Here is a 21,728-nt window from a genome sequence, read left to right on the forward strand (position 1 = left end):
ATTTGGTAGTGTGTGTATATGTCCCTGCCACTCTCTCACTTCATCACCGCTTACCCTTCCCCCTCCCCATATCCTCAAGTCCATGCTCTAGTAGGTCTGTGTTTTATTCCCGTCCTACCACTAATCTCTTCATGACATTTTTTTTCTTAGATTCCATATATATGTGTTAGCATACAGTGTTTGTTTTTCTCCTTCTGACTTACTTCACTCTGTATGACAGACTCCTGGTCTATCCACCTCATTACAAATAATTCAGTTTCATTTCTTTTTATGGCTGAGTAATATTCCATTGTATACATGTGCCACATCTTCCTTATCCATTCATCTGTTGATGGACACTTAGGTTGCTTCCATGTCCTGGCTATTGTAAATAGAGCTGCAATAAACATTTTGGTACATGACTCTTTTTGAATTATGGTTTTCTCAGAGTATATGCCCAGTAGTGGGATTGCGGGGTCGTATGGTAGTTCTATTTGTAGTTTTTAAAGGAACCTCCATACTGTTCTCCATAGTGGCTGTGTCAATTTACATTCCCACCAGCAGTGCAAGAGTCTTCCATTTTCTCCACACCCTCTCCAGCATTTATTGTTTCTAGATTTTTGATGATGGCCATTCTGACTAGTCTGAGATGATATCTCATTGTAGTTTTGATTTGCATTTCTCTAATGCTTAATGATGTTGAGCATTCTTTCATGTGTTTGTTGGCAATCTGTGTATCTTCTTTGGAGAAATGTCTATTTAGTTCTTCTGCCCATTTTTGGATTGGGTTGTTTGTTTTTCTGTTATTGAGCTGCCTGAGTTGCTTATAAATTTTGGATATTAATCCTTTGTCAGTTGCTTCATTTGCAAATATTTTCTCCCATTTTGAGGGTTGTCTTTTGGTCTTGTTTATGGTATCCTTTGCTGTGCAAAAGCTTTTAAGTTTCATTAGATCCCATTTGTTTATTTTTGTTTTTATTTCCATTTCTCTAGGAGATGGGTCAAAAAGGATCTTGCTGTGATTGATGTCATAGAGTGTTCTACCTATGTTTTCCTCTAAGAGTTTGATAGTGTCTGGACTTACATTTAGGTCTTTAACCCATTTTGAGTTTATTTTTGTATCTGGAGTTAAGGTGTGTTCTAATTTCATTCTTTTACATGTCACTGTCCAGTTTTCCCAGCACCACTTATTGAAGAGGCTGTCTTTTCTCCACTGTATATCCTTGTCTCCTTTATCAAAGATAAGGTGACCATATGTGTGTGGGTTTATCTCTGGGCTTTCTATCCTGTTCCATTGATCTATATTTCTGTTTTTGTGCCAGTACCATACTGTCTTGATTACTGTGGCTTTGTAGTATAGTCTGAAGTCAGAGAGCCTGATTCCTCCAGCTCCATTTTTCGTTCTCAAGATTGCTTTCGCTATTCGGGGTCTTTTGTGTTTCCATACAAATTGTGAAATTCTTTTTTCTAGTTCTGTAACAAATGCCATTGGTAATTTGATACGGATTGCACTGAATCTGTATATTGCTTTGGGTAATAGAGTCATTTTCACAATGTTGATTCTTCCAATCCAAGAACATGGTATATCTCTCCACCTATTTGTATCATCTTTAATTTCCTTCATCAGTGTTTTATAGTTTTCTGCATAGAAGTCTTTTGTCTCCTTAGGTAGGTTTATTCCTAGATAATTTATTCTTTTTGTTGCAGTGGTAAATGGGAGTGTTTTCTTAATTTCACTCTCAGATTTTTCATCATTAGTGTATAAGAATGCCAGAGATTTCTGTGCATTAATTTTGTATCCTGCTACTTTACCAAATTCATTGATTAGCTCTAGTAGTTTTCTGGTAGCATCCTTAGGATTCTCTATGTATAGTATCATGTCATCTGCAAACAGTGACAGCTTTACTTCTTCTTTTCCTATTTGGATTCCTTTTATTTCTTTTTTTTCTCTGATTGCTGTGGCTAGAACTTCCAAAACTACATCTCAATAGAACATACAAAGCAAGAAGATGTTTTTTAAAAAATTAATAAATTCATTATGGTCAAGTTATTTATATTCAGTCAAGCTGTCCATGTATCAAAGCAATAGAAAACAAGTATCAAATATGCCAAACTTAGAGAGTCCTTAATACATCATAAGGAATCTTTAAGGATGAACTCTACTCATCAAGAGCTGACTGAAGAAACTTTTGAGTTTTGTACAGCTGGTCATCATTGAATATATGTAATTGTAGATTTAAGCCAGTGTGTCATGGGCCCTGCTCTGGGGACAGCCTGGGCATACCCTCGGGCCTCTGCAGGGAGGCTGCTGGCACTCCCAGGGTGGGGCAGCCATCCTGTGCCACTAGGGGGTATAAAGGGCCCGGTGGGCCCCTCCAGCTCCTACCCCTACCTTGCTGGTTCCCGCATTAGAAAAAAAAAAAAAAAAGAGGTGGGGACAAGGTGGGAAAAATAGAATGTAAAGGGTATACATTTGATTGGGTTGAAATAATACTGTAAGAAGTGGTAGGTAAAGACAAGAAAAGAGAAAAGTAGAATATTGTCCTTGATCATCATAGTGGTAAAAGTTGAAGTTGAGAGATGTCATTTAAAACTTATACTCCAAATATTAGAAATGTGACAACATACTAAGGGACTATGGGGTCAAAACTTTTAGTGCACTAGCTAAAATTAGTGCGTTTAGCCAGTCCTTCCTAAATACCAAACACACACACACACACACACACACACACACACACACACACACAAACAAATATGCACACACAAATAAAATAAAATAACACAGAAAAGAAACACAGTAAATACAATTGACTACAAATGGTAAATATAGCTTTAAAAATGTGGCAGAGTTTAAGATATAAAGATGAATAGGAGAAACAAGAATTTATATTAATTTATATCTATACCCACTAAAATCAATCATGATAATAATGGATTGTAACACTGAATTTTAAAAACACATGAGTCCACAGTGAAACTCAAAAAATCTTTTAATAATATGTAAGGGGTATGGATTGTCTTTCCCACAGCACAAGGCCAGGAATACAAGTTTACAGAATGATTGAATTAGAAAATGTCCAGGGTACAAACACAAGTATGATAATTGACATACATGAGGGAAAAATAAGGGATGGTAAAGTAGTTAGAGAAACAGCATCACAGAACAAGATATTCATAAACTCTCAAAGTACCACTAATCAAGTTACTGATTATAGACAGAAAACATGTCTTTCTAGTGAACAGATCTCATGGCCCCTGCATAACAAAGTGTCCAATGCTAAAATGACAATAGTGGTGACAGGCAAAGTGGACACTCTTAGTCTCCAAAGGGACTGTGCTTGGAAGCACACAGCATGCAGTAGGTGGTGTTCTTCGCAAGAAGGGTTCAACTGAACCCTTGAAATGATCAGACAACTGCAAAATGTAGACCTTTGAGCCAGACAACTGACTTGTCCTCTGCAAGCAAGTCAATGTCACCACCATTGAAGACAACCACAAAAAACTGAGGAGAGGTTTTGGGTTCCAAGGACTAAAGAAATATACTGACACAATCTTTTTACTCCTTGGGAATCCAAAACACCTATTCTCCTTTTTGTTGTCTTATTTGTGGAGACGTTGACTGTTTGAAGAAAGACAGGCCACTTGTCTTGCTCAATGGCCTAAATTCTGCACTCATCTGATAACTACCTCATGATGAAACTCAGGCTAAACAGTTTCAGCAAGAACACTGCATAGTTAATGCTGTTAGATCCTAGTACAGTCCATCTAGTGGCAAAGAATGACCGGGTTGACACATTGCCTTCTTCCAGTTGCTCCTGATGCCGGTGTGTGGAGGATGAACATTGAGATGAGCAAGAGTTAAGGTCTCTCCAAACTGTGTCCATCAAAGCATTGGTCTCCTTATCGATTGATCACACTTGGAGGCTGATAACTGGGATTTCTTCCATCAGATCTATGTCTTGGAGTGTGGAGAGTAGTTGTTGGTTGTAAGGTTGATTCTCAGGAAAGGATCCCTCCAATGTTCTGTTTGGGCTTTAACTTGACTTGCTGCAGTAGATTTTTTTTTCATCAAATGGAAAAGGTACATTTTATAATGTGGTTTCTTCCAAATTGGCGATATCTTTTCTTAGTTCCTAAAGTAATTGGTATCTGTGTAAGACAGAGAGGGAGAGAGAGAGGGAGAGAGGGAGATGAAATGTGAGTTTTGTTAGGTACTGCTGTTAGCTGAGTCTGGAGGGACGGCTACATGGTGACAGAGGCCAGGGGCAGGCTGAGCTCCTGTTGGCAGGAGGAGCTGAAGGGGGAGCTACAGGCTGGCTGAAGTGGAGAGTGAGGTACATGAGTTAGAAGAAATACCTCCCTAAACTTTCATCCAGCCTGTGGTGCAGAACCTAGGGACCCCTGTCCTCACCCCACCAGTGCTTGGTGATATCCCAGCTCAAAGCTGCTGCAGAGCCTTAACCAAATCCCCACCACCCAATCCTCAGCAGCCACATACGTCCCTCTTGAATCCCCTTCATCTGGACCGAATGATGTCTTTCTCACATGTATTAGGGATGGATGTGCTTAGCATCCCTTGTACACTTTCAGAAACAGACTGCTATGGGAGCAGAGGATCCTTGGTAGAGAAACACACCCTCTTCTATCTCTACGTCCCTGCCTTCTGAGGAGGAGGGGCAGGCTACAGGGAACGCCCTGGAATGTGAGAGCCAACAGGAACCTCAGAATGTATCCAAGTCCAGTTCCACAATTTACAGATGAGGAGCTGCTGTGCCAAGGGGCTAAGGATTAACTAAAACCACATGGCCTGTTACTGACAACCCTGGCTCTAGAACCCAGGCCACAGGCCCTTTCCATACATTTGGGGGAAGGGAGAGGAAAGGCTCCAATCTGGAGGTGTCAACAGTTAATAGAGGCTGTTTGGTCATCCTCCTGGACAGGAATAAGGCTTTACAGAGAAATCCTACTCCAAAGGGGCTGAGGAACAAATAGAAAAAGGGGTAATTCAAAATGAAATTAGCAAAAAGAGAGCAGGGAGTGTAACTGTGGCCCAACCCATTTGCATCCCATGGACACCAACATTCTAGAAAGGTAATTTCATGCTGGATCCACCTTAGGGCATTTCTAGGAATATTCTCAACATACAGACAAACAAAACTCTGAAGTAAAGGTGAAAAAGCATTAGTTTTAGTTATACTAGATCCTTATCACTTTCTTCTCAAACTTTTCCCAAAGAAAGAGTCTCTCCTACTATTTTATGCTAGTGCATAGAAGGGCATGAAAAAGGATAAACATAAGAGAATAAGGCCTAAGATTCATTATGGGGTTTTTGCATAAGGAAAAAATTAAATGAAAAAAAAATTTGTTGAATCTGCAGTGCTGAACCTGTTAGGGAAATCCATTTAGTGAATAGGGAACTGCAAGTTGCATTAGAACAGTAGAAAAGGAAACACTAAATTTCATTATCGTGGGAAGGCAAGGTACTATTTTATACTCTGCGTTTTTATGTAATTCTTTTAACTCTATCTTGCACAATAAAAAATTTAAGAAATTTGGATCCAAACAAAGATATCATATATCTAACTTATCTATCTTTTTTCTCTTTTCTCTGAGTTGTACAAATAGTTCTGTTGAGAGAAAAATGCAAATTCCCTTAATGGCTGATATTCAGCTTTTCTATGAAGTAGCCACACAATGGACATTGCCATACTGTTTACTGATATCCTACCAGATCCACAGTCCTTCTAATCCCTAGATGCAAATTAACAGAGTTTTAAAAAATACTGATACCCAAACCACACTGCAGAACTTTTTTTTTTTAACATCTTTATTTGAGTATAACTGTTTTACAATAGTGTGTTGGTTTCTCCTTTACAACAAAGTGAATCAGTTATACATATACATATGTTCCCATAACTCTTCCCTCTTTTGTCACCCTCCCTCCCACCCTCCCTATCCCACCCCTCCAGGTGGTCACAAAGCACAGAGGTGAACTCCCTGTGTTATGCTGTAGCTTCCCACCAGCTATCTAATTTACATTTGGTAGTGTGTATATGTCCCTGCCACTCTCTCACATCGTCACAGCTTACCCTTCCCCCTCCCCATATCCTCAAGTCCATGCTCTAGTAGGTCTGTGTTTTATTCCCATCCTACCACTAATCTCTTCATGACATTTTTTTTAGATTCCATATATATGTGTTAGCATACGGTATTTGTTTTTATCCTTCTGACTTACTTCACTCTGTATGACAGATTCCAAGTCTATCCACCTCATTACAAATAACTCAGTTTCATTTCTTTTTATGGCTGAGTAATATTCCATTGTATATATGTGCCACATCTTCCTTATCCATTCATCTGTTGATGGACACTTAGGTTGCTTCCATGTTCTGGCTATCGTAAATAGAGCTGCAATAAACATTTTGGTACATGACTCTTTTTGAATTATGGTTTTCTCAGGGTATATGCCCAGTAGTGGGATTGCGGGGTCATATGGTAGTTCTATTTGTAGTTTTTTAAGGAACCTCCATACTGTTCTCCATAGTGGCTGTATCATTTTACATTCCCACCAACAGTGCAAGAGTGTTCCCTTTTCTCCACACCCTCTCCAGCATTTATTGTTTCTAGATTTTTTGATGATGGCCATTCTGACCGGTGTGAGATGATATCTCATTGTAGTTTTGATTTGCATTTCTCTAATGATTAATGATGTTGAGCATTCTTTCATGTGTTTGTTGGCGATCTGTATATCTTCTTTGGAGAAATGTCTATTTAGTTCTTCTGCCCATTTTTGGATTGGGTTGTTGTTTTTTTGTTATTGAGCTGCATGAGTTGCTTATAAATTTTGGATATTAATCCTTTGTCAGTTGCTTCATTTGCAAATATTTTCTCCCATTTTGAGGGTTGTCTTTTGGTCTTGTTTATGGTATCCTTTGCTGTGCAAAAGCTTTTAAGTTTCATTAGATCCCATTTGTTTATTTTTGTTTTTATTTCCATTTCTCTAGGAGATGGGTCAAAAAGGATCTTGCTGTGATTTATGTCATAGAGTGTTCTACCTATGTTTTCCTCTAAGAGTTTGATAGTGTCTGGACTTACATTTAGGTCTTTAACCCATTTTGAGTTTATTTTTGTGTGTGGTGTTAGGGAGTGTTCTAATTTCATACTTCTACAGGTAGCTGTCCAGTTTTCCCAGCACCACTTATTGAAGAGGCTGTCTTTTCTCCACTGTATATCCTTGTCTCCTTTATCAAAGATAAGGTGACCATATGTGTGTGGGTTTATCTCTGGGCTTTCTATCCTGTTCCATTGATCTATATTTCTGTTTTTGTGCTAGTACCATACTGTCTTGATTACTGTGGCTTTGTAGTATAGTCTGAAGTCAGAGAGCCTGATTCCTCCAGCTCCATTTTTCGTTCTCAAGATTGCTTTCGCTATTCGGGGTCTTTTGTGTTTCCATACAAATTGTGAAATTCTTTTTTCTAGTTCTGTAAAAAATGCCAGTGGTAATTTGATAGGGATTGCATTGAATCTGTAGATTGCTTTGGGTAATAGAGTCATTTTCACTATGTTGATTCTTCCAATCCAAGAACATGATATATTTCTCCACCTATTTGTATCATCTTTAATTTCTTTCATCAGTGTCTTATAGTTTTCTGCATACAAGTCTTTTGTCTCCTTAGGTAGGTTTATTCCTAGATATTTTATTCTTTTTGTTGCAATGGTAAATGGGAGTGTTTTCTTAATTTCATTCTCAGATTTTTCATCATTAGTGTATAAGAATGCCAGAGATTTCTGTGCATTAACTTTGTATCCTGCTACTTTACCAAATTCATTGATTAGTTCTAGTAGTTTTCTGGTAGCATCCTTAGGATTCTCTATGTATAGTATCATGTCATCTGCAAACAGTGACAGCTTTACTTCTTCTTTTCCTATTTGGATTCCTTTTATTTCTTTATTTTCTCTAATTGCTGTGGCTAGAACTTCCAAAACTAGGTTGAATAAGAGTGGTGAGAGTGTGCAACCTTGTCTTGTTCCTGATCTTAGTGGAAATGGTTTCAGTTTTTCACCATTGAGAACAATGCTGGCTGTGGGTTTGTCATATATTGCCTTTATTATATTGAGGAAAGTTCCCTCTATGCCTACTTTCTGCAGGGTTTTTATCATAAATGGGTGTTGAATTTTGTCAAAAGCTTTCTCTGCATCTATTGAGATGATCATATGGTTTTTCTCCTTCGGTTTGTTGATATGGTGTATCACGTTGCTTGATTTGCGTATATTGAAGAATCCTTGCATTCCTGGGATAAAACCCACTTGATCATGATTTATGATCCTTTTAATGTGCTGTTGGATTCTGTCTGCTAGTATTTTGTTGAGGATTTTTGCATCTATGTTCATCAGTGATATTGGCCTATAGTTTTCTTTCTTTGTGACGTCTTTGTCTGGTGTCAGGGTGATGGTGGCCTTGTAGAATGAGTTTGGGAGTGTTCCTACCTCTGCTATCTTTTGGAAGAGTTTGAGAAGGATAGGTGTTAGCTCTTCTCTAAATGTTTGGTAGAATTCGCCTGTGAAGCCATCTGGTCCTGGGCTTTTGTTTGTTGGAAGATTTTAAATCACAGTTTCAATTTCAGTGCTTGTGATTGGTCTGTTCATATTTTCTATTTCTTCCTGGTTCAGTCTTGGCAGCTTGTGCATTTCTATGAATTTATCCATTTCTTCCAGGGTGTCCATTTTATTGGCATAGAGTTGCTTGTAGTAATCTCTAATAATCTTTTGTATTTCTGCAGTCAGTTGTTACATCTCCTTTTTCATTTCTAATTCTATTGATTTGAGTCTTCTCCCTTTTTTTCTTGATGAGTCTGGCTAATGGTTTATCAATTTTATTTATCTTCTCAAAGAACCAGATTTTACTTTTATTGATCTTTGCTATTGTTTCCTTCATTTCTTTTTCATTTATTTCTGATCTAATCTTTATGATTTCTTTCCTTCTGCTAAATTTGGGGTTTTTTTGTTCTTCCTTCTCTAATTGCTTTAGGTGCAAAGTTAAGTTGTTTATTCGAGATGCTTCCTGTTTCTTAAGGTATGATTGTATTGCTATAAACTTCCCTCTTAGAACTGCTTTTGCTGTATCCCATAGGTTTTGGGTCATCGTGTCTCCATTGTCATTTGTTTCTAAGTACTTTTTGATTTCCTCTTTGATTTCTTCAGTGATCACTTCGTTATTAAGTAGTGTATTGTTTAGCCTCCATGTGTTTGTATTTTTTACAGATCTTTTCCTGTAATTGATATCTAGTCTCATAGCATTGTGGTCAGAAGAGATACTTGATACCATTTCAATTTTCTTAAATTTGCCATGGCTAGATTTGTGACCCAAGATATGATCCTGTAGAATGTTCCATGGGCACTTGAGAAAAATGTGTATTCTGTTGTTTTTGGATGGAATGTCCTATAAATATCAAGTAAATCCATCTTGTATAATGTATCATTTAAAGCTTGTGTTTCCTTATTTATTTTCATTTTGGATGATCTGTCCATTGGTGAAAGCGGGGTGTTAAAGTCCCCTACTATGATTGTGTTACTGTCGATTTCCCCTTTTATGGCTGTTAGTATTTGCCTTATGTATTGAGATGTGCCTATGTTGGGTGCATAAATATTTACAATTGTTATATCTTCTTCATGGATCAATCCCTTGATCATTATATAGTGTCCTTCTTTGTCTCTTGTAATAGTTTTTATTTTAAAGTCTATTTTGTCTGATATGAGAATTGCTACTCCAGCTTTCTTCTGATTTCCATTTGCATGGAATATCTTTTTCCATCCCCTCACTTTCAGCCTGTAAGTGTCCCTAGGTCTGAAGTGGGTCTCTTGTAGATAGCATGTCTATGGGTCTTGTTTTTGTATCCATTCAGCCAGTCTGTGTCTTTTGGTGGAAGCATTTAATCCATTTACATTTAAGGTAATTATTGATATGTGCATTCCTATTACCATTTACTTAATTGTTTTGGGTTGTTCTTGTAGGTCTTTTCCTTCTCTTATTTTTCTTACTTAGAGAAGTTCCTTTAGCATTTGTTGTAAAGCTGGTTTGGTGGTGCTGAACTCTCTCAGCTTTTGCTTGTCTGTAAAGGTTTTAATTTCTCCATCAAATCTGAATGAGATCCTTGCTGGGTAGAGTAATCTTGGTTGTAGGTTTTTTTCCTTCATCACTTTAAATATGTCCTGCCACTCCCTTCTGGCTTGTAGAGTTTCTGCTGAAAGATCAGATGTTAGCCTTATGGGGATTCCCTTGTGTGTTATTTGTTGTTTTTCCCTTGCTGCTTTTAATATGTTTTCTTTGTATTTAATTTTTGACAGTTTGATTATTATGTGTCTTGGCGTGTTTATCCTTGGGTTTATCCTATATGGGACTCTCTGTGCTTCCTGGACTTGGTTGACTATTTCCTTTCCTATATTAGGGAAGTTTTCAACTATAATCTCTTCAAATATTTTCTCAGTCCCTTTCTTTTTCTCTTCTTCTTCTGGGACCCCTATGATTCGAATGTTGGTGCGTTTAATGTTGTCCCAGAGATCTCTGAGACTGTCCTCAGTTCTTTTCATTCTTTTTTCTTTCTTCTGCTCTGCAGTAGTTATTTCCACTATTTTATCTTCCAGGTCACTTATCCGTCCTTCTGCCTCAGTTATTCTGCTACTGATCCCGTCTAGAGTATTTTTCATTTCATTTATTGTGTTGCTCATCGTTACTTGCTTCCTCTTTATTTCTTCTAGGTCCTTATTAACTGTTTCTTGCAATTTGTCTATTCTATTTCCAAGATTTTGCATCATCTTCACCATCATTATTCTAAATTCTCTTTCAGGTAGATTGGTTATTACCTCTTCATCTGTTAGGTCTGGTGTGTTTTTATCTTGTTCCTTCATCTGCTGTGTGTTTTTCTGTCTTCTCATTTTGCTTATCTTACTGTGTTTGGGGTCTCCCTTTTGCAGGCTGCAGGTTCGTATTTCTATCTATTTTTGGTGGCTGTCCCCAGTGGCTGAGGTTGGTTCAGTGGGTTGAGCAGGTTTCCTGGTTGGGGGGACCTGTTCCCCTGTTCTGGTGGATGAGGCTGGATCCCGTCTCCCTGGTGGGCAGGTCCACGTCTGGGGACGTGTATGGGGATGTCGGTAGCCTTACTGTGATTCTAGGCAGCCTCTCTGCTAATGGATGGGGCTGTAGACCTGTCTCGCTCTTTGTTGGGTATAGGGTGTCCAGTACTGTTCGTTGCTGGTCCTTGAGTGAATCTGGGTCTTGGTGTTGAGATGGAGATCTCTGGGAGATTTTCGCCGTTTGATATTACGTGGAGCTGAGAGGTCTCTTGTGGACCAGTGTCCTGAGGTTAGTTCTCCCACCTCAGAGACACAGCCTTGACACCTGGCTGGAGTGCCAAAAGCCTTTAATCCACACGGCTCAAAACAAAAGGGAGAAAAAAACCAGAAAGTCAAGAAAGGAAGGAAGAAAGGAGGAAGGGAGGGAAGGAAGGAAGAAAGGGAGGGAGGAAGAAAGGAAGGGAGGGAGGAAGAAAGGAAGGGAGGAAGGAAGGAGGGAATAAGGAAAGGAAGGGAGGGAGGAAGAAAGGAAGGGAGGAAGGAAGGAGGGAATAAAGAAAGGAAGGGAGGGAGGAAGAAAGGAAGGGAGGAAGGAAGGAGGGAATAAAGGAAGGAAGGGAGGAAGGAAGGAAGGAGGGAAATAGGAAAGAAAGGAGGGAAGAAAGGAAGAAAGAAAGGGGAGAAGACAAAATAAAGTAGGGTAAAATACAGTTATTAAAATAACAAAATAATTATTAAGAAGAAAAATTTCTATTAAAGAAAAAGAAAAAAAAATGGTCGGTCTAACCCCAGGACAAATGGTGAAAACAAAGCTACACAGACAAAATCTCACACAGCAGCACCCACATACACACTCACAAAAAGAAAAAAGGGGAAAATAATAGTATATCTTGCTCCCAAAGTCCACTTCCTCAACCTGGGATGTTTCGCTGTCTATTCAGGTTTTCCACAGATGCAGGGCACTTCAAGCTGACTGTGGAGCTTTAACCCGCTGCTTCTGAGGCTGCTGGGAGGGACTTCCCCCTCTCTTTGTTCGCACAGCTCCTGGGGCTCAGCCCTGGACCTGGCCCCGCCTCTGTGCGTAGGTCGTCCGAGGGCGTCTGCCCTTCGCTCAGAGAGGGCGGGGTCAAAGGAGCAGCGTTAACGGAGCAACTGATTCGTGGTCTCTGGCTCACTCAGGCGGGGGGGGGGGGGGGGGCACGGATGTGGGGCGAGACCGCGGCGGTAGAGGCCGGCGTGACGCTGCACCGGCCCGAGGCGCGCCGCGCGTTTTCCCGGGGAAGCAGTCCCAGGATCCCGGTACCCCGGGACCCCAGCGCTGGCGGGCTGCACAGGCTCCCGGGAGGGGCGCTGTGGAGAGTGACCTGTGCTCGCACACAGGCCTCTTGGTGGCGGCAGTAGCAACCCTAGCGTCCCACACCCGTCTCTGTTGTCCGTGCCGACAGCCGCAGCTCGCGCCCGTTTCTAGAGCTCCTTTATGTGGTGCCCTTAATTCCCTTTCCTCGCGCCCCAGGAAGCGAAGAGGCAAGAAAAAGTCTCTTGTCTCTTCAGCAGCTCCGCGCCCGTTTCTGGAGCTCCTTTAAGCGGCGCGCTTAAACCCCTCTCCTCGCACAGCAGGAGGTAAAGAGGGAAGAAAAGGTCTCTTGCCTCTTGGGCAGCTCCAGACTTCTCCCGAACTCCCTCCCGGCCAGCCGTTGTGCGCTAACCCCTTCAGGCTGTTATCACTCTGCCAACTCCAGACCTTTCCCGGGGATCCGCGCGAGGCTCAGTTCCCAGCCCCGCCCGCCGCGGCGGGTGAGCAGACAAGCCTCTCGGGCTGGTGAGTGCTGATCAGCACCGATCCTCCTTGCGGGAATCGGGAATCTCTCCGCTTTGCCCTCCGCACCCTGTTGCTGCGCTCTCCTCCGCGGCTCTGAAGCTTCCCCCTCCGCCACCCGCAGTCTCCGCCTGCGAAGGGGCTTCTAGTGTCTGGGAACCTTTCCTCCTTTACGGCTCCCTCCCACTGGTGCAGGTCCCGTCCCTATTCTTTTGTCTCTGTTTATTCTTTTTTCTTTTGCCCTACCCAGGTACGTGGGGAGTTTCTTGCCTTTTGGGAGGTCTGAGGTCTTCTGCCAGCGTTCGGTGGGTGTTCTATAGGAGAAGTTCCACGTGTAGATGTATTTCTGATGTATCTGTGAGGAGGAAGAGTGATCCCCGCGTCTTACTCTTCCGCCATCTTCTCCAGAGACTGCAGAACTTTAGAATCAGAATTTCAATGGATTGGGTTAAGGCATTCATGTTAGATCAAAACTCACCCAGTTTTTATTTTATAATAGCATGATTTAGAACTACTCATTAGACCTACACTATTCCACACCATTCTTTTTCTTCTCTCCATCTAGTCCAGCACAGACTTCTTTCCCACTGGCCCTAAGGAATTTTTGGTCTTTCTCTGACACTCTCATATAAATAACTTGCCTTCTCGATTAGATTTGTCTGAAGCAATGATCATCTTGTATTCTTGTGTATCTCCCTGGGTCTTCATAAATCTGGCCCAAAGTTAATTCACTACAATGCTCTCCTACACTCCCTGGCCTCAGATTCCAACTCAGTTCATTTCTTCTGGACTTTTACTGAACATGTAGAAGGAGTAATTTTAAGAAAGGGGAGAGGTCTGAATGCCTATGCACTTCATGCTCTTATGCATTTTGAAAACCTGGCCTCTGGATCTCCTTTTGGCCAACGTCCCTTTAGGGTGCCATCTACTGTCCTCCACCTACTGCCAACTCGTCAGTCCCTGGAAGCCCCATGCACATTAGCACAGAACTGCCCACCTGGGGCTGAGGGGAACCTGACTCCAGGCCAGTCCAGCACTCCCACCTATGACCAGGTTCTTACTTAGTTTTTGTAATCAGGGCTCTTTTTCCTGTTTCATTTCTTCTTATTCATGTGCAGAAGTTGAGGGTTAAGGGTTTTCCTAGATAAGGTTCTCCAAAAGCCAACCCACATGCAAGTGATTCATTAACACATGATCCTGGTAGAAATAGGCAGTGGAGTTTGGGAGTGGGGAAGGAAGATTAAGGCAAAGAAACCAAGAAAGTGTGTGCTATCTGGCGAAGTCCCATGTGTTCAGTGGCCTAAATGATGCTCTTCTGATGAGGAGGACCATGGATCTGGGCTTCCCTGTGGCTAAAAGGAAAGGTCAGAGTGAATATCAGGACAGCAGCTATAGGAACTCAACAGAGTTCAGAGTGCAAACAAGAGATAGAGATGGAAGGGCCTGGCAGGGTGGCAGCCCGCATGGAAAAGAGAGGAAAGACCAGACGAGGTAGCATCAGCTATTGAGTGAACAAACGAGGAGTAGAAAAAACAGTGGGAGACTGAGCTATAATCTTAGGTAAAGAGAATAAGGAAGAAGTGCATGTAAGAGCCTCAGATGTGATTACCTCTGTACCCTAAGCCTGAAGGCCAGGAAATCGGCATGCTAGTCTCCTCTTGCTGAACAGCAGTTTTCTTCAGATAATCTTCTGTTTCAGGACACTTAGGCATTAATCTTGCTATACACCAGACACTCATGCTTGCTGGCAGCTAAGACCTCACCTTCCAGCTTGGGAGGGTTCTTCATTCCAATGGAAGCATCCAAACCGAGCTCTGAAGATAAAAACACAGCCAACAGGATCCATTGTTATTCATGATCTTACTATGACTTACTCCCTCACCCAAGAGGGACATCAAGTAAGGAAAGTGTCCAGAAACAAGAAAGGCCATCTGGAAGTCTATGGTGAGTTGAACCCAATGGAGACATTTTTATATTTGCTTTTTGTTGATCTTCCTAACACTACCCAGTATCGGGAAGACTGCCACAGGGCAAACATGTCCCCAAATGCCAAAAAAAAAGAAAAGTCAAGAAAAATAAAACTGATTAAAAAAAAGAGTTCCTAGGTAGAAAAGACAAAGGCAAGAAAATCATGCCGGACATAGGTTGTACTGCTGGGAGGGAAGAGATTGTAGAGATCAAGCAAAGTCAAAATTGAAGGAAAACCTCATGATAGAAAAGAACTGGGGAAGTCTGAAACTGGAAAAACTTTCAAATGTGCATCAATATATATTTCACATATATATGTATCCATACTATGTATAATATGTATACATACTCAATCTAAACAAGGCATGGAAGATATGATAAAAATGCAACGTGTGTGTGTGTGTGTGTGTGTGTGTGTGTGTATGTGTAATGGAATAAATGCATGAGCGTGTTGAGATACTGAATGGACCATTCTTATATCCTTCTGATGAGTTGAATTTGGAAAAGGAAAAAGAAAAACAAGAAGAATGAGAGAGAAGCTCTGGTGGGTGACAGGAGCTATTAGATGTGCGGGGCAGGAATCACTGGGTGGAGGAGTGTGAAAATAAAGGGCATTAAAATTATCCTTTGCTGAAAAATCTGCTATGAAGCCTGGATTCATCTCAGGCTTCCGTGGAAAGTGAGCGGGAGACAGAGTGACTGAGCCAGTGGGCTTAGGTCTTGGCTGGTAATGCGGGAAGCCAAGGACAAGAAGAGGAGAGACTAGAGGGAAGAGAAGACAACTAAATACCACAAGACTTAATGGCTCTTGTCAGGGCTACGCAGCCCCTACATTCCGTGAGCACTTTCTATGAGACTCTCCATGGTGCCACAGGAGTGCTCCTTCTTATCTCACCTCCACCTGAGGACGTGGGTCTCTCATTTCTCAGATGAGGTCATCGCCTGAGGGATGAGCACCAGGCAGCCCCAGGCTCCAGTGCAGATGTGGAGAGAGGTGGAGGGTAAGGATGAACATGTCCCAGAAGAAATGGATGTGAAGGTTTGAAAGCTCTTTTAAGAAAATCTGAGCAGAGGTGGATCCCAAGGAGAAGAAAACTGAGGACATGGCCATGGAGGTGAGTGAAGATGATGAATTAAATGGAGTGGCACAAAATAGACAGATCAGTACACCTCATGGGTGAGGGTGGCCCTTTATTTTAAAAAGAGGGGAAAAAAGGAAAATAACCTGGATATGAAAACTAAACTGGAGGCTGAGTTGTATGGCCAGGGTTTACATTGCTGCAGAATGTTACTAATAACACTGTTACTGAGAGCACCTAGCAGGGGAAAATTGACTTGAGGGTGGATGGTGAAAGGAGAGGAAAATACTGGCCAACCTGCCTTTCTGAGGAAGTAAGGGAAGATGGGTCCCAGAGAAAGTGGGGATCAAAAAAGTGCTCTACCTCAGAGGAAACAACGCATGTGCAATCATTTTGTAAGTGTTAAAGCACCAGAAGGACTCAATGGTTAGATGTTATATATTCATAGTTGTTATCAAACCATTTTTACTGATCAGGCATTCTGGACATCATGTTGCTTAATATTCCCAACAACCATGGAATGGGGATATAATTTCTCAAGAGTTCAGATGAGGGACGTGAGATGTGAATACCTAAGGAGATAAATAACTTGGCCCAGTTAAACAATCAGGAGTTTGCAAACCCGGGGCCTGAGGCAGAGCTGGTCCTAAATCCAGGCTCTTGCTCGCCTCACTCTGTTAGAGCGTCACAGATTTCAACCGGACCTACAGCAGCCGTGGGAGAGGCCCCATTGCCCCCTCCACCCTCAACCCTGAGACAACTAGAGCTTCCTAATCCCCTTTTATCTTTTACCTACGAAGAGTGGTCCTTGGCTTCCAGAATCAGAGTTGGCAGTAAAGCCCCAGATGGTGGAGGAAAGACCAAGTGTGGCTTTGCTGTCCCACAATCGAAATGCTGGTCCAGCTGCAGTTGCAGATAATTGGTCATGTGGGTGCTTTTCTGCAGCTGTGCTTGTGAAGTGTGTACCCCTGGGCCTTGGAAACTCAAAGGCCTTTGGTGACGGTCCTCCCAGGTGTCACCTGAAAGGAAAAGAGGGTTCAGTAGGACCAATCCAAGTTTTCCTGTGCTAATCCCTCCCAGAACACCCATTTCTTATGTCCATGCCTATGAGTGAAACCACCCAATAACCCAGACAATAAAGGCACACATCATGCATATGAAGGAGATGTCATTTTTATGGCTGTGCCTGGGCATGCTGAGATGGCAGGTGCTAGGCTGCAACATCCTTGAAATGAAAAATCACCCATTGAATCTAGAGGGCTTTGGATGGCATATGAGGTCACGCCTATTATTCAGCTATTAGCCTTAGTCCTGTAGCCTAGACAGAAGGCTCTAAACAGGCCTCAAGGCATGGGGGAGAAAGAGTTGTTGATATCTACCCATAAGAATAAAAGAAAAGGGCTTCCCTGGTGGCGCAGTGGTTGAGAGTCCGCGTGCCAATGCACAGGACACAGGTTCGTGCCCCGATCCGGGAGGATCCCACATGCCGTGGAGCGACTAGGCCCGTGAGCCATGGCTGCTAAGCCTGCGTGTCCGGAGCCTGTGCTCTGCAACGGGAGAGGCCGCAACAGTGAGAGGTTCGCGTACCGCAAAAAATAAAATAAAATAAAATAAAAGAACAGGGGAAGAAGTATGGCCTAAAACCTTCAGGTACCAATAGAAAAAGGAATTGAGAATCTACAGTATATGGACCAAGTTAACAGAATGTTTCACAGTTCTGGAACCTTTCGAACTTCCTTACATTTAATTTTTGTCTACCTTTCAACTCACCCATACATGTGTATATTCTATTGTCACATGGGGCAGAGTGGGGATGGACGGTATTAGCAGATAGAAGTAGTGTAGTAGAGGCCTGAATCCCTCCTTGGAAGCTTAGGTACAGAAGTGCTACAGAGGGCTTCCCTGGTGGCGCAATGGTTGAGAATCCGCCTGCCGATGCAGGAGACACGGGTTCGTGCCCTGGTCCGGGAGGATCCCACATGCCGCGGAGCGGCTGGGCCCGTGAGCCATGGCCGCTGGGCCTGCGCGTCCGGAGCCTGTGCTCCGCAGCGGGAGAGGCCACAGCAGTGAGAGGCCCGCATACCACAAAAAAAAAAAAAAAAAAAAAAAAAAAAAAAAAAAAAAAAAAAAAAAGAAGTGCTACAGAATCAGAATTTGTGTCTCTTTAGACTGATGAAACAATTCACACTCCTTACATTACACACCCTGCCGGTGGGGTCTGGAAAGTACTCCTAATCAAATATTTTGATATTTCTCCTATGAAATGAATACATATTCTCAGAACGTGGGCTAACCAAAGGTATCAAGTACCCTTATCCAGTCCAGGTCAGGCTCAGGTGGGGTCGTGGCCCACAGGACCTGCTCCACGTTGCTGTGGGCCCCCTCTCACACCTCCTCCCATACATCCTCATCCTCAGCGAGGTTTGTTTAACTGTTTCTTTAAAGTGTCTCTCATATATCTGTTACCAACTTAGTCTTCCAGAGAGCATCCATGTCTGACTCTCATTAATGATTCATCCAATCTCCTTCTAACTGCTTTCTCTGATTCTGTCCTCTCCACGCTACCAAAGGTCACCTATCTTATTACCCCCAAATCCTATTGCACCACATGCTCCTCGGCTTGTGGAAATTCATCCTCCCTCCTCTACTACACAGACTCTAAACTCCTCATCTGCCTTTGTAGTCCTCCTGACTTCTGGCCCCTCTTTCTTCTGCAACATCACTTCCCACAGCTCCCTTCTACAAATCCTCCTGGACTCGGCTGGCCCCTTCCTGACCCCAGCCCTGCACCAGGAGCCTCTTTGAGCTTCCAGGGCTTTTTCCACAAGCACTTCTCTCAGTCCAGCACACCCTGCCTATTTCTTCCAGGCAGAGTTCATTAATCATTAATCATCAATTTTAGGACACTTAATCAGATTTTATGATAATTCACATTGGGCTGAAGAGTAAAACTTCTTAAATTAACAAATCTGGTGGGTGAAAGAACTGTCAAAACCTGGTATCCCCATTCTCCAATGTGATTTTGAATCAATGTCTAGGATTGTTTTTAATTATCACTGCGTAATTTCATCATGTAATTTTATTTGTCGACCTATGCTTTGAACATTCTTTGCATTTGCATGGGAAAAGGACAAAACATTTTATCAAACATCGACAGTACTGACCAATATTGTTACTGTGTGCGGAAGCCTCCAATACAAGGTCAAGTTGTAATTTAAAAATCAAGCGTTTGTATGGTTTCTACAGGGTTTCTCCTTGTACAGAGAGGATGGGGCAGACCCGACAACCTGTGCCCATGCTGCTGCATCACAGCTAGCCACCCTGTCCTCAGGTTATCATCAGAACCCAGACACAGGTGGATCTGTGTAGTATTTACATGTCCCATTCATTCCTCTCAGCCCATCTGTGTGGGGGAATTTGGCCTTTCCTGGCCCATTCTGAATGATGGCCTGGCAGGGCTGTGCCATATCACACACATCTCACTTCTAAGATGTGTGTCTGAGAATTTCTTCTCCTCCTCATGGAAACTCAGACCTGGCTGTTGGTGTTTCTGAGATAGAGCTCTGCAGCTTTTTAAGGGCACCAGCACAGCCAAATTCAAGGCCTCCCTGGACCCTGAGTGAGAGCAGATAATTCTGGGTGCAGGAGGCGCCGAGAGACATGGACCTCTCACCCCTGGCTGATTTTCCACGGAGAGCCTCGTGGAGCTGTGGCTTCGCCTGGAGGGGCTGGATGCTCACAGGACAAAGTGCACTGATGGATTAGGAGCTGGCAGATCTGAGCGAGGGACCACAGGAGTTCTCTGCGCCAGTCTGGCCACTTTGTGTTTAAGATTCAGATAGTTTCAAATCATTTGGTTCAGGGCAAAAAGGAAAAGGTGAGCAACATCCTATCTTAGTTTCTGACGGGTCCGACTGCTGAGAGGAGTGGACAGAGCCTGAGCCAGGGAGTCAGGCCAAGGAGAGGCCAGTGTCCCACAGCCCAGTGGCCAGGAGTCTTGGCCAAGTGAAGGGACCTTGCTGAGTCTCAGTGCCCTCGGCTCTACCATGAGATAACACACCTACCTGAGAGTGTCCCACGAGGACTGAATGGGTTATGGCTCACATGGAGCTTGCTTAGTAAGGTGCATGGTTATACAACACGTGCACAATAACCATGTGTTCCATTTCTGTTTTGTGAACTACTATAATCCTGAGAAAGCCATTGCTTCTTTGCACCTCAGGAGGAATGGGAAACAGGAAAGAGGATGGTCCCAATGTGAAAAGCACACACTGAACAAAAATGATTTTTCATGGCCAATTTAATTATAAAAGAAGACAGATATAGTCCGATACACAATGGGGTTTCTTCTACTTTTTCAAGATGATTTTATGAGTAAAGTTTCTAACAATCCAAATGCTTCTCATAGAAGAAAAGTCAAAAAAATAGCCTGAGAAGTAACGCAAATCAGGTTTTAATCTACACGCCCTATGAACTGCTGCCCAAGGGGATCTTGCTCATAAATTAGGCCAATAACCCCATCAGGTGTAGAGGTTGTGGATAGTTTCCATGAGATTATACCACTGAGACTACACACATGATTGAAACTATAATCCACACATGGAAGGTTCATTGTTGCTACACAAAGGAGGAACCATGGCTATTTCTGAAGGATGGGACACCAGAGACAGATCTTTGGCTTCCTGGAAATCACAGGGCATGGACAGGATTTTATATTCAGGATCTGGTATGTAAATGCTTCAGAGGGAGGTAGGCAGCCCAGGGAAAAAGCCTGGAGCTGGCGAACAGTATAACAGACACTGCAAATATGGAGCAGACTGCAAACGTGTGGAAAGCCAGAGACCTTGTAAGAAACTTCAAGAAATAAAATTAGCAACATAATTTCATGAGTATGAGGATCCTTATCTTGAAAAAAACAGGTCTGTTACAAATTCCTGCAGGTGAGACCGTGGCAGCCGAGATCCTGCCCTTACCCCTCCAGTTCCCCTCTCTAGACTGACTGGATCCCGAATGCCTGCACTGGTGAGGGGGGTCCAGGTGACAGAGGGCAGCCTGAGATAAGAAGAATGAAAGGCACATGATAGATGCCTTTAAAAAATTAAATCCAAGAAAGTAATTCAAATCAACATGAGTCTGAGGGCCTGTTTACAGGGATGCCGCTTATAGCCTGTACTGGTTGTTGGATACAAAGAATACATATACTACCTCATGACCTACTAGGATCTTAATGCTGTTTATAATGGGAGTACTCACCATTTACATCTAGAGCCGAGGAGACCTCTCGTTTATCTGACTGGAATGAGGCACTTCTGTAAGGCGTACAGGAGTCTGACAGATGATGACCAATAGAACCAGCCAAATCACATTCATCCAGTGAGTCCTGCTGGACTTCATTCTCTTCTACCACCAGAAGCTCCATACTGAGCTTTGTGGGGTCGGGAGGACTGATGATTAAACAGCAAATATTCGTGAACACGGTGTCCTGGCGGGTTTTGATGGGAGGGTTAAGGGACCGGTCATGTTATGGGTTTGGTGTGCGTTGTGTTGGAGAGTTTCAACCGAGGAGGTCAATAGACGAATCTGGACCAGCCATCTCGGTCCTTGTCATAATAAGCTAAGAATTGCAGACTAACACTTTGGGTATAAGTTCAAAGCAAAGTTTACTTAAAGCATAGACACACTCTCGGAGAGAGAGCGGACTGTCTTCTATGAAGTGAAACCAAACCAGCCCAGCTATATGGGCGCGGGGTGTTAATAAGCGCTTTGAACCTAAGGGTAGGAGTTGGGTTAAGATCCAGTGACAAGGTCTCGTC

General features: G+C 42.7%; 1 protein-coding gene and 1 long non-coding RNA gene across 2 annotated transcripts in view; one reads left to right on the forward strand and one right to left on the reverse strand.

Annotated features, from left to right (window-relative positions):
• The window catches only part of LOC131761225 (myomegalin-like), a 237,054-nt gene that overhangs the window by 205,144 nt on the left and 10,182 nt on the right, over positions 1–21,728 (forward strand). The window lies entirely within an intron of this gene.
• Positions 13,703–16,934, reverse strand: LOC136793983 (uncharacterized). The gene is made up of 3 exons (XR_010840105.1): positions 16,708–16,934; positions 14,478–14,682; positions 13,703–14,220 (listed from the first exon to the last, which is right to left on the reverse strand). It is a non-coding gene; the product is annotated as an uncharacterized lncRNA (long non-coding RNA).

The sequence above is a fragment of the Kogia breviceps genome, chromosome 1, assembly GCF_026419965.1.
Source record: "Kogia breviceps isolate mKogBre1 chromosome 1, mKogBre1 haplotype 1, whole genome shotgun sequence".
NCBI lineage: Eukaryota > Metazoa > Chordata > Mammalia > Artiodactyla > Physeteridae > Kogia > Kogia breviceps.